Genomic DNA, 14,243 nt, shown 5'->3' with positions numbered 1-14,243 from the left:
TAGACATCATTATCAGTAGTTTTAGACGTTACACTAATAATACAATATATATACATTTATCTTCCATCTTTAACGCATTGTGACAAAAGATGCGTTGCTAGCTGAGATACATATGACAAGATCTTAAGTCACTTGTATCTTAATACACTGGCTTTCTATAATCTTCTACCCGGAAAATAGAGCTATTTTACGGCAAAAATTTGTTTACAATCGTTTAAAAAATTTGTAGTTCTGTTGATATTTACCTTGACAAATCTCAAAATCTTCCATTAAGAAACCAGACACTTTTCATGATGGAAATAGGTCGTATGAATGGACTGTTACAAAAACTGGATCAACAATATTCAATAATACCGTTTATACTGGACGTAAGTATTCCGATAACCAAAAGAATCTCAAAGTCCCCATTCTTCTTCTTTATAAATTAAATTAAAATTAAATTAAATAGGACTTTATTCATCAAACACACCCACACATATACATAGAACATCACACAATAATATGTACTAATAAATTAATGAGTGATGAAAAGAACGAAGCCTCAGCATAGTGCTGTTTTTCAGTCTGCCGTCTGTGTTCTCTGTCCGAAATTATCGGGACATAATTTTGAAACAAAAGGACTACAACAAAACAAACATCATTAATTCAACTAAAATCTAACTATTTATTTACTAGTTACTAGTGATAATAATACAAATATCAAGCAAAAACAAACAAATCTAATCAGGACGAGAAAGGGTACAAATGACTGTTATCAGACTATACTGATTACATTCCACAACCGACCAGGAACATGACAACTTCTGTTGAAAATAAGCCATTGCTTGCACTTTCTTTTGTAAGTCAATGTTTTGAATGTATAAAAAGACTCTAACGTCTTCACTGGTGGTGGAAGGTCATTTCAACATTTGGAGGCGGCAAAACGGAAGCTGCCTCTGAATGACGTCATATGTGGGCGAATCCGCATTTGTAACATTGGGTATCTAATTTGTTAAATGTTATTGTTAACCTTACAAATTCACTGAATAACGTTAACTTTATTGTCTTGGTACCTTATTACACTTTTCCAGTAAATAAACGTTAACTTTATTATCCTGGTACCTTAATACACTTTTTCAGTAAATAAACTCGATATACATATACTTTCTCTTGAATATTTCTTATAAAAGTAATGTATATAAACGTCGAGTTCTCAAATTTCCACAACTGTCAAATTTATTTTTTTCTCATTATCGTCGTTTGGAGTATCGGAGTGACATATCTTTAAAATCGTTTGAACCAATTTCTTTGCATGTTTTATAGGCAGAGAAATTATAAGTTCTAAACTCTTTACATTATGAGTTAAGATTTCAAGACCCTCTTCCTCGGTGTTCTCGACCGTTCAAGACCCTCTTCCTCGGTGTCCTTCCTCTTACCCCACCTGACCCTATTAAAAAAATATTTGTGCGTTATATGCCTATGCCAATGAAAGTACGTAAACATGATGTTAATATATATATATTCATCTAAATTGACTGATTCACCAATCACAACGAAAACTCATAAATAAATTAATATGTGTTTAATACATTTCATAGTATCCTAACCTACGCTGCGCAAACATAGACTCGGAAGATAATCAAAAGCCAAGAGCAATGTTTACCAAGGAGCAACGGAACGCAGCATATTATTTACTTTGAGAAAAAGACTGCCAAGTTGAGGTGGAATTGAGCTAGATAAGTTAGTAGCAGTACAGCTCCTTGTGGAAGAGTTTCTGCCGCCAAGCAGTAATGTTAACATTATTGCGTTCCGATTTAGAATTGTAAGGGTGCTGGTGAAATTACAGGCACATGGGACTAGTCAACATATGTCTGAATGTGACGAGCGCAATGGCAGTGTCCCTCAGATCTTTGAGATATAAAGCTTTGAGTGGCACTACAACCACTATGGACAGTCGTGTCTCTTAACACCAGGCACACAACTTGTTCGTCCCGCCACTTGGAATCATAAAAAAAATACGTCTGACGCATACACCCCCAGAGATAGGTTCACACAGCCACTTGGTGGTAGTGGCGAAGAAGTGTGGCTAACAGTGGTGAGGCAGACCAAAAAAGAGACAGCGGGATGACTTATTGCTCCGTGTCAATGTTGCTTCTTTTCTTACATTTTTTGCCTAGTAATGTATACAATTTCAGTCACCTCATTATCACTCTCTATTTTACACACTTACCACACACTTTACTCTACATACACATACCTAAGAAACACTTTATAAATGCATGCACCATACAGCACAATTTAGTTATATTTTTAAATTTTCTAATACGTACTAAAACCTTAATACAGGATAATAATAGAATGGAAATAAAATTCAAAATATTTTATATGCAACATAGGACAATACGATTTTTCATATTTATAATGTTTGTCTTCGTGAATTTCAGTAATATTTGTATACTTATTTTTAAATGGGTAATTTAAATGAATTAATTAATGAAATTGATAATTTTGATATAGGTAAATCATTTAGTTGTCTTCCAGAGGAATGCCAGGACCTCGTGATAAGCCCTTTATCATATCTAAAGATAATTCAACAAAACATACGTAGTTTGAATAAAAATTTTTCTTCTCTTTTAACATTGCTTGCGCGCATTAGCTTTACTTGTGATGTTATTGTATTGTCAGAATGCTGGTTGTCATGTATCGGCAACTTACCCACAATTAATGGCTACACTAATTATAGTACAACACATAACTTTAACCAAAATGATGGTGTTGTGGTGTTCGTGAATGATAAACTTAATTCTAGTGTGGAAGAGGTTAATTTATCTGAAGCAAACTGCTTGCTAATAAAAATCGGATCTGAGACGGTTATAATAGCTGTCTATAGACCATGCTGTTTTATAAGTATTGAGGCCTTTCTCCTCTCGCTCTCTAATTTATTAAAACAACTACAAAATTTTAGAAACATAGTATTGGTTGGCGATATAAATATTAATATAGCTGAACTAAATACGAATGCTGCAAATTACCTTGACATCTTAACGTATTCCGGTATGATTCCGGCCTATTATTTGCCTACGAGAGGTAATAGCTGTCTCGACCACACTGTTTTGAAAACGAGGCTTCCTACATTGACATTATTACTTCAATCATCTATAACGGATCACGATGCAATACTTCTATGTATTGAAATTAAAAATATAAATAAAGTAAAAAGAAAGTTATCTCACACTAAGGTTAACATGAAAAACCTTATTAGGGACAGTGCTGTTATGAATTTCACCCCTGTATATGAGGCAAATAATCTGAACTGTGCTACTGATATTTTTATCAATTATACTCAAAAATTAATATTATCAAATTCATTACAATATAGACTACCTAGAAATAGAGTTACCATGAAACCATGGATTACTGGTGGACTTCTTCGATGTATGCGAAATAGAGATAAAATGCACATGAAACTGAAAAAAGAACCTGATAATGATATTCTAAAACTAACTTATAAGCGATACAGAAACTTCTGTAACGACATAATTAAAAAATGTAAACGGCAGTATGAAAGGGAAGAACTTAGAGCAGCTGGATCTATATCTAAAAAACTTTGGCAATCAATTAAAAACATCTCAAATTTAAATATACCTTATGAACCTCCCCTGCAATTACTTTCTACTGGTACTTCGCCTAGAGAGTCAATTGATTCTATCAATAACTTTTTTGTCAATGTAGGACCTAACCTTGCTAATAAGATCTCTCATAATATTCCTGACTTTCCAAAGTCTTTACTTAACAGGCGAGCAGAGGTTGATTCATTTTTTCTCTCAGAAACCAATTGTGATGAAGTAGAGAAAATTATAATGAACTTAAAATCGTGTAGCAGTGTGGGATGGGATGGCATATCTACAAAGGTGCTTAAAGCTATTAAAGATGTCATCGTACGTCCTCTCACCTATATCTTTAACAGATGTCTAAATGAAGGTGTCTTTCCGAGTGCACTAAAGAAATCTGTTGTCATACCTATATTTAAATGTGGCAAAAAGACGTGTATTAATAACTATCGACCAATTTCAATATTACCTGCAGTTTCGAAGATCTTGGAAAAAATAATTAATATTAGACTCATAGCATTTTTAGAATCTAAACAGCTTCTGTCACCGTCTCAGTACGGTTTCCGGTCGGGTAGGTCGACTGACGATGCTGTTCACTCCTTTGTCAATCATTTGGCTAATAAACTAGACAATAAAGTCAAGTGCCTTACAATATTTTTGGATCTGGCAAAGGCGTTCGATACGGTCTCCTTGCCCAGGCTGTTGGTTAAACTGGAGAAAATGGGAATTAGAGGTACGCAATTGTCACTCTTTAAGGACTATCTAACAAATCGTACTCAGCGGGTAAGAATAGGAGGATTAGAGAGTTCGGACAGCTTTGTTGAAATTGGCGTTCCACAAGGTAGTGTCTTAGGGCCTACTCTATTCCTATGCTACATAAATGACTTGTGTAACCTAAAAATTGATAGTTGCGATATAATCACATATGCCGATGATACCACTCTAACCTTCCATGGAGATACTTGGGACGCTGTTTACCAAAGTGCTCAAGAAGGTTTTATTCATGTATGTCATTGGTTGGCTGACAATTCTCTGACTCTAAACAGTGAGAAGACGAAGTATATTACTTTCTCAATTCGCAATTATCTACTACCATCCAGTAAACAGTATAACATCATCGCTCATTCCTGTTTCTCGCAGCAGACCCGGGAAAATTGTTCATGTCCAATAATTCTGAAAACGCAGTACATTAAATACCTCGGAGTAACTATAGACGGCAACTTGAACTTTTGCGAACATATTAAAGCATTGACAAAGAAAGTTAGAAAACTTTCTTATATTTTTAAACAGTTGAGACACGTGACGGATGGTAATATCATGAAGATGGTTTACATCTCACTTTGTCAATCGCTATTTATGTACTGTATATCGACTTGGGGTGGCTCGTCTAAAACATTTATGCTTGAAGCTGAACGGGCGCAGAGAATGATCTTAAAAATTTGTAATTTTAAGCCTCGACTATATCCTACATCAATCTTATACGAGGAATGTGGGGTTCTAACAGTAAGGCAATTGTTTATTTTGACTTCTGTTGTCAGGCAACACCACCATGTTGAGTACCCCATGGAAAAGGGGAACAAAAACAGTAGAAGAGAGGACATGGTTTGTAAACCTTTTAAAGGTAAAACCGCTTTCATAAACAAATTTTTTATATACTTGGGTGGTAGACTCTATAATAGGGTCAACAAATTCTGTCATATCTACTCAAAAACACAAAGAGAATGCAAATGGGTTGTTTCGAGCTGGCTTCAAAAACTGAACTACGAGAAGACAGAAGATTTACTAGTGTCTCCTGCTGTATAAAGACATGCATGCACACACACATACACACACTCACTCACACACACATAAAACCTACCCACTCATCTATGTAATTTTTGTTTTGTATTGTAGTTTTGAACGATTTTTGTTTAGTCTTTTATTATTTATTTTGTTATCTCTGTGCCTTACGTCATTTTCGATTCAAAACAAGTATGTGTATTCGGGTGTTGGAGTTCAGGAGACTCATAGCACAGGTCTATCCTAGTTTGAGCTCCTGTCTCCCATCCTTTCGCTTTTATCTGTATCACTTCAACCTATATTATGTACATGATGGGAGAAAATAAACGATTATTATTATTATTATTATTATTACTTAGACACGTACATATACAAGGGTCTGGCCTTACATTGCGTCAAACCGTAGGTGTGGAAGTCGAGAAAGTCCGTGCATAACAGCCTAATTAAAAGAAACTAATGTTTCGCTAATACAATACGTACTTGTTACATGTTGTCCACATAACAATAATATAGTACACAAGCTTCAATAGGTTTGTTCAGCAATGATAGTTTCTACAAGAAATAGCACCTCGTTTATTGTATAGATTTTTTCAGAATTTTTATCTCTCGTAAACTTAAACCTGAAGGTATAACTTAAATGAACAAAATTCAGTAAATCAGAGCCGTAAATTTAAGGATCTCCATTACATTGTGGCGAATTCGATCATTCTCTTAGTATCTAAGTACTCTTGATAGAGGAGTTCGGGGTGAAGTGGTCCATACAAGAAATTAATTTTATAATGAAAATATGAAATTGTATTCGTTTAGTAGGTAATTTTTGTTTTGCTTTAATGTTTTTTGTGGTACCAAGTGCCGGGACGAACAAGTTCACCTATTGTTAACAGTTCACAAACAGTTCACCTATTGGTAAGTCACACGCCTGTCCATGACAGTTAAATTCAAATAAACTTCATTTCATAGGTAAGCAAATTACACTTGAATTCGTCATACTGATTAAACTCTACTCATTCGTAAGGCAGATTCCCAGATGAGAAGAATGAGCAAGAAACTCTAGGGGTTGCTCTTTGTAAATACACATTTCATTACATTTATTATTACAATATTTAATGTAACCATCTTCGATCGACAGTACCTGCGAGAGCTAAACGGGCACTACCACGGATTTTTGTCATCCAAGTACGCAGAAGCTGTATAACCTTTAGTACAAAGTTTTTGTTTCATTATAGTTTTAAGCCTCGTAAATGACAAATTTTTAATGTCAATCGGAATCTTTTTAATAGAAGCAATATATTGCCCTTTTTGACGACTGCCAAGAACAGCAAGTTTATTGTTATACCTCGTATTAATATCATTTCTTTCACTATTTTTCATAAAAAGATTTATGTTTTTCTTAACATAAATAACATTTTCATAAATGTACTGTGACGTTAGTGTAAGAATGTCAACCTCTTTAAACTTATCTCTCAAAGACACACTGGGAGTGCCACTCAAAGCTTCAAATCGCAAAGATCTGTGGAGCACTGCCACTGCATCCGTCACCCTAAGACATGAGTTGAAAAGTCACATTTGCCAATAATTTCACTAGCACCCTTACCCTTCAAAATCGGAACGCATTAATACTCACATTACTACTACAACGACAAAAATAGGTAAGGTAGCAGTAATTCCCTGGACCAACTCTTTCATATGGAGTTCCACTGCTACTAATATAAAGTATATAATATAAAGTAAAAGCCTCTTTCAAACATACCACTTCAATGCTTTCACGAAACTCTCGAGATTTATAAGGGAGTTTGTAATTTCTACTCAATGTAAGCCCTAAAAATAGATAGCACTCGCTATAGCATCAACATAAGCACCTAGAAGATCCCATTACTATGACTTCCTTTTCGTAACGAGGTTCCTGTCTTATTTTTTTATACGTAGGAAATTTATTTTAAGGTATATCTGTGTCTTTCGTAATATGTATTATGAGTATTTGTACAAAATTGTAAAATATTTATTTCTGAAAATGGTATTTTCCTTTGAGTTAGAGATGCTATTAGAATATAGAATTTCGATTTTGACTTCAAACGAGAATTATCCGATAATTCACTTGATATTGAGCCCTCAGATTACAAAACATAGGCAGATGGAGCATACGCAACAAACGATGTGAAGCCGCTTTTCATTTATTGTGTGCGTGACAAATAGGAAGGGTAGGCGCATTTGTATGCGTGTAAGATTGCCAGATGCAGCGACAAAACTCCCACATTTTTTTCTGTTGCTTTCTTTAATACTAATGTTACAGGCTGGAAATGTTATTTTACTTGCAATATGGAACTCAAGTGGTATTAGGATATCAAACAAATTATACGCAATATAAGTTAATATGTAATTGTTATTATTTGATTTACATCACACAAAGGAAAAAATATTTTATTAAGATATTTGAAAATTGAAAACCTTTGATAATTCAAAATATTTATTACAATCACAGTTACACAATGTCTTAATAACCTTTATTTTGTACACGTTTTTGTAATACTACTGTTTCGCCTCTATACATCGAGCATTCGTTTCTGATTTTGATATGTAGTGCAATCGCACCATCAAATACTATTCTATAATTTTTTTATTAAATACACTTTGTAATCAATTCTATAGCTTGACAATCATCGTCTAATAAGAAAAATTTTTTTTTGTTTGTTTAGGACATGTGCACACAACAATGAAAGTTCTCTGTATCTATAGGGCTACATTTTCTTTTGTGTACATAATGGCTATTAGGCATTGGTTTGAGAATAATTTAGGTAAATCTGAGTTACCTAAAAACAATTTTGGACCGCTGTGAATGGACCAGCCGGTATGTATATGCATGCATTATTTAATTTCTACACAAAAGTGCAAATTAATCGATGCTCCTATCACGCATGCATATTTACCTATTTTTAAGGAAACCTATTTCGATATAAATTGGCAACAAATACGAATTTATCTCGAGGTATTGTGTTTCGAGTGAATCTTAAAAAATGTTGGGTAAATAAATTACAAAACAGTTAAATAATCAATAGTTCCCTGTGAAAAGATATTCCATCTTATTTTTTTTTGTTTTGTAAAGAGACAAAATATAATTTTTAAATATAAAATAACTAATCACTCGAGACGTGCAAACAATGCGACGCTGTGCTTAGTACTGACGCCAGTTTGTATTCGCTTTTGAATTTGTATTTGCTTTGGTGGCTTTACTTTCGTGTTCGGCGCGCTCCATCTGCCTATGAGACTGTTTCCCAAAAATCAATCAATTCGAGTATGCTGCACTTATTCTTATATTTTATATTTGGCTTTAGGAGTTTCTAAATTATGTGCTAATAATATTATAGCATTGCATTTCGCAAACCCTTGAGTAACCCATAGTGTGTCACAAACAGCTAATTTCGCAGTTAGGCGTTGTTAGTTTCCTGTTGGTTTCCTGACACATGTAGGGAGCTTTGGGAATGGCAGAAGATCCACTAATTAATAACTTGATAATTATACCTTCATATTTATGAAATTAATTGGAGCAACAAAATGCTACCGCTAGAAATGGCGTGACTTTGTGTTTGAGACGTATTCAGATACGTTACATATACACGTTAAGACGCGTCAATTATCAATCTCAAAAAAGTCACAAACCAAATCGTTTTCCCAAAGATCTTTCTTCGTGTTTATTTAGTGTTCTCACGGTTTGTCATTTTTACTCCAAAATTAAAGAAACAAAACTATGAATCAGCATGGTAATTATCGGATAAATATCGGATAATGATCAGATAAATATCACGTTAATTATCAAAGAAAATAAGTATCTTAAGAAAATAATAGTAATACACACAGCGAAGATAAAAGAATCCTTCGATCTGACTGGACTGGTTGAGTAAAGAACAATTATCATAGATTTTTCACCGGTGGCGCTGCGGCATAAAACCATACACAAAAATCTGTAATAAACGCATAGAAAAATTCGTAAGACCTACTGACTCGAACTTTATTTCCGTTGGTAGAGCGGTCACGCTGGTTTGGCATAGACGCAGGTTGGTGTCCTGTTAGATCGAAGGAATTTTTCTTTGTGTTTTATCTTTGTATTAATAATAATAAAAAAAATCAATTAATATCATGGTAGTAACACATCATAACATTCATTACAATTAAAATATCTTGATAATTTCGAACCCCGGTTTCAATCCTGATGCACAGCAGAAAATGCATTAAAGTAAATGCCAATGAAATGAGAGCGTTGCATAGTAGGTGTGGTATCATTATTAGAAACAGAATGAGGAACAGTATGATTGGAGAACGTTGTGGGGTGAAAAATGATATAGTGACCAGGATAGAAAAGGAATGCTTCGCTGATTTCATCATGTGGAAAGGATGGAAGTTAATGGAGTAACGGCACAAATTTATACGTAGATGTAATTTGGATGAAAATGTGAGTCATAAATAGTCGATCTCGGCGTACATATTTCAACTAGATTAAGGATGTCTTCAAAAAACGTTGAGTCAGTGTATTCGAGTGGAGAATCTTCTTGGCGGTCTTATTAAAGGCTGTCTTCAGATTCTGAGTAGGTATTTGGAGCTTTGCGCAGTCAAGCATCTGCCGAAGTTTATTACGCGGACTGTTTTTGTGCTTCAGCATGACTAAAGTAAGCGCTAAACCATGGAAAAGCTTGGGGTCGACTACAGCACCAGCATAACTTGACTTCCCTGAAGTAAAGCAAGCCATTCTGGCTTTATTATTATTTATTTTACATTGGGACTAATCCCAATCTGCTAACCTATATCGCCACACCCGCCTTGTTACCACTAGGGTCCTGATCGGGTGGGGAGTATACGGACACAGCTTTCAAAAGATAATGATCGGAAGTACCCATTGGGAAAGTCATTCTCCAGAGTATCAGTCTGGTTCAGTTGTTAGCTTCTGCTAGAAGGTCCGAGCAATTAGCCTTATAAGACTCAACATCTGGGATCCTGTCATGACGCTTGTCAGTACCGCCACTACTGACAAGGGTCAACGCAAGTTTTCGCGTCTCTCTCCTAGCATCTGTCATCTGACATGGGCATAACCATCCTTGATGGTGAGCATTAAAGTCCCCCAAAATAACAAGTTGCGCCGCTGCTCATACTCATCAGACTTCTCACTCAGATGCTAGAACATCTTAAACAGAGAATCAGACTGAAAAAGATGATGTTTAATTCCTTGTCTGTAAATACAATGTTCATTTATTTATGGATATTTCGCCCATTCGCCAGAACAACGTGTTTTCTATAATATCTCGATGTTTTAGACTTTAGACTTGTATTCCGTCAATTTTTTTATTAGAATTTGAGATATTGATTGATCTCATTAGCTGTGAATTCTACCTTATGAATAATAAAAATAATTTACAAAACACTGGTTTGATGTTTTTTAAATTTTCTGACACTTTAAAAGAATTACTAGGGTGACAGTAGAAAAAATTTCCGAAAAAACCGTGTAACCGGGTAGCCGAGAATTAAAACCCGAAAAAACCGATTTCTGCTAAGTAGAGATAAAAGAGGTATGTCGGGAACGTCGCAAATCAAAGTCCGTAGTCACAGCCTACCTCATCGGAGGAAAGCGTGATAGTATTTATGTAACTATGGCCGTGAAGCTTTATATTTATTTATTTTTGTCACATGACCGTACGATAATTAAAATGCGGTGAATCTAACGGCATTCCTGAACAACTGTCCTAAATCATTTTGTCATATTGCTATATAAAACCATATTTTAGTAGCAGTAGAGCTCCTTGTGCAAGAGTTCGTCCAGAGTAGTACTGCCTTACCTAGTTCTACTGCCTAGCAGTAATGTCAGCATTACTGTGTTCCGCTTTTGAAGGGTAAGGGTGCTGGTGAAATTATAGGCACATGGGACTTGTCAACTTATGCCCCTCAGATCATTGCGATTTAAAGCTCTGAGTGACCCTGCAACTATTATGTAGCTTACCATCATGCGCACGACTTGTTCGTCCTGTCACTTGGTATTACATAAAAACAACTAAATATCCAATTTTGCCTATCTCTTCCAAGAACTGAATTTGGTACAAACCCACCTACCTATATATAGAATTAGGTAGTAGGTTAGACCTATAATATTAATAGTGAATATTTGGACGTGCTTGACGATTGTTTGCCTCTGGTTTCGAGACATGTTAAAATAAAATAAGCATGTTGTTGTACAGACGTAGGTAGCCATTTGTTTTTAATATAATATAGAGTTAAAAAAGCTTCTTTTGTAAGTTTTTGCATGAACTGTAATTTAACTGTGCTTTAAATTTAAAACCACAAAACAATGTATGCAATGTACCTATTAAATATAAGTCGCAATGTATTAGTTGTTGGTAAACCAAATTCAAAAACAACACAACAATAAAAAATAAATATGTCTGATACACACACATCAAAAGTGTCTAGGAATCAAGGTTATTTTTTTTATTATTATCCTATTAAAACTAAATAAAAATATAAATTCAACAAATTATTTATTTCTTAAATTATGAAATTGACCAAAAAAAACTGATTTTCAGTGATTGGCAAAAACGTTCTTGATCCCTAGACACTTTTGATGATATAGATAATTTAAAAATCGCAAATAGTAGTTATTTCTTTTCAAAAATCGCTAACAATGTGCCAGAAATTAAAACAAAAATTGTCAAACTCACAATATGAGTTTACAATTTGGTAATCTGCTCACAAAGGGTCCTATGAAAGAAGACCTTCCTATGAAATTCCGTGTACTATGAACACCAGAGCAACGGAATTCACTCCGGGGCACTACCCGGAACTCCCAGATCAGAATCAATTTAGAAACGTTCATTCCCCAAATTGGTCCTACCGGGAATCGAAGACGGGACTTTCAGCGCCCACAGTGCAAATCGTTAGGCCAGGTGAAATTGAATAACAATATTTACTTAACCTCAAGATGGAATACATAAGTCTAATCTCATTTTTATGTAAGTATTTCTTTCTTCCATAAAGGTAAAATTTTCACATCAATCATCATTTTAGATTTAACTTGGAAGAGTGATTTTTGGCGTTACCACAAACAGCTTCGAAGTGTTTTATAGTAATGTTCCATCAATCATTTTATGAACCGATTTAGTTCTGCTACCTTTCAGAATATTTTGTTCAATAAGCCTTTTCTGGAATTTAAATTTATGTTCTCGTCTTTTGAGTAAGACTGTAACTGCCCCTTTCAATTGTATTTATAAAATTTTGAAATATATAATACAATATACGAATAAATCCAAGAATGTTGCAATATATTGCATTCACCTTCCATTCAGACAAGGATCGCACACGTGCAAAACGACATTGTATTTAGTTATTTTATTACTAAAGTAACCGTTTTATTGATTACTCATTTATTGCGCCATTTTCCAGATATAAAAGCAAACCTTCGCCTTTGTTCAAACACACTGCAAATGCAGTGAAACTCCAAAATAATTGATGACTAATAAATAGCTCAAGAAGGTCAAATTTCACTCTACCAATGTTAATAAGATAAGGCGAGATGCGCACAAGCAAGACTTGGGTAGTTCTCTGAAATGTCCGAAGCAAGACAGTTGCGGGCAACATGAGCCCGTATATCGGTAACAGGGGACAATTACTCGGAGGCGTTGGTTGTCAAACAGCGCTAACTTCGAAGAAATTAAACATTATAAACATCACCTTTGTTTATTATGCGATGGCGGCGTCTTTGTGGAACGACGCCGACTTGTTGGGAATGCAACACGACCGCAGACCGTATAATGAAATAGACATCTCCCACGACAGTACAGACCCTGATAACCATTTATGCCAGCTGGTCATTACCAACCATTCAGTTAATTATGTAGACAATATTGCACTCGATTCCCTTGTAGACGCCTTAATGTAAAGTAATACATTCACATTGAATTCAAGTAGGTACTTTCCGGTAAACTTCGTTTACTTACCTACCGGTTTAGCAAGAACTTCGTTCAGCCATGACTTTAAAGTTGACACATGCACACGGCAACCATCGAGGGCTTACAACAAACTATTTCAAAGTTTTGTTGTGTCGAAGTTATCTCACGTACATTCAGTAAAGTTCACACAAAAGTTCAATGAAACTCATTAGTAGTGAATCTTGCGCTGCAACGATGTTGTAACAGCAGTTTTTTTGAAAAGGTGGAACAAGTTTCCGGCGGCGGAAAGTGAGTTTTTAAGTTTGTTTGAGGTGAGCGACGAAGAGTGCGGGCGACTCCGACACACGGACGCTCGCCAGAATGAACCGCGCGGTATGACACGAACGGGCAAGTCGGCCGCGGCGCACCCGTAAGCCGCCGCCTCCAGGCGGAACGGCAACGTCGCGCAGCGCACCCCGCGCGGGGGGTGCTTTAACCTCCATGATGCCCACCAATCATGCTCCAGAGTCATTGTTTCACCATTCACTATCATACCTTCGCGACTAACGACTCCCGCAGGAATAATCTCCGATGCACTCTATGCGATGTCGTGTCACATGCAATTAAACAGGAACAGACTCAGTTCGAGTACAAACCACAATTTTCCATCTTTAGGTATATTAAGTTAAAATAAATTGCAATTGATTTTATATCCAATTCACAATAATTTCGAATGTTGCAGCAAAAGCAACACAAAATTCACCCTAAAGTAATCAGATTTGCCTGATCCATGGATAAAAGTACAGAATAAGTACCTACATAATAAACACTACAACTTATGCTGTCTTTGGAGGTTATATTACTTGTTATATACTTACCTTTTATAAAATAATGCTATTTGCTTGATGTAGAAATGCAGCTTATTTTTAGTATGGTAATTTTATTAATATTATAATTAATAATAATATTAACA

General features: G+C 35.2%; 1 protein-coding gene across 6 annotated transcripts in view; it reads right to left on the bottom strand.

Annotated features, from left to right (window-relative positions):
• LOC113230571 (carboxyl-terminal PDZ ligand of neuronal nitric oxide synthase protein) overlaps positions 1 to 13,634 on the bottom strand; it is a 206,509-nt gene extending 192,875 nt beyond the window's left edge. For 5 of the 6 annotated variants that reach the window (XM_026464994.1, XM_026464924.1, XM_026464602.1 and 2 more), the window contains exon 1: positions 13,340 to 13,634. The gene's annotated coding sequence lies outside the window, so the exon portion shown is untranslated. The remainder of the gene's footprint in view (positions 1 to 13,339) is intronic. The other variant, XM_026464685.1, reaches the window with a different exon arrangement.
• Positions 13,635 to 14,243: the final 609 nt, after the last annotated feature.

The sequence above is a fragment of the Hyposmocoma kahamanoa genome, unplaced genomic scaffold (genome assembly GCF_003589595.1).
Source record: "Hyposmocoma kahamanoa isolate Upper Pololo Valley unplaced genomic scaffold, ASM358959v1 100021, whole genome shotgun sequence".
In the NCBI taxonomy this organism is placed as follows: domain Eukaryota; kingdom Metazoa; phylum Arthropoda; class Insecta; order Lepidoptera; family Cosmopterigidae; genus Hyposmocoma; species Hyposmocoma kahamanoa.
This window is presented reverse-complemented; position numbering and strand designations above follow the sequence as displayed.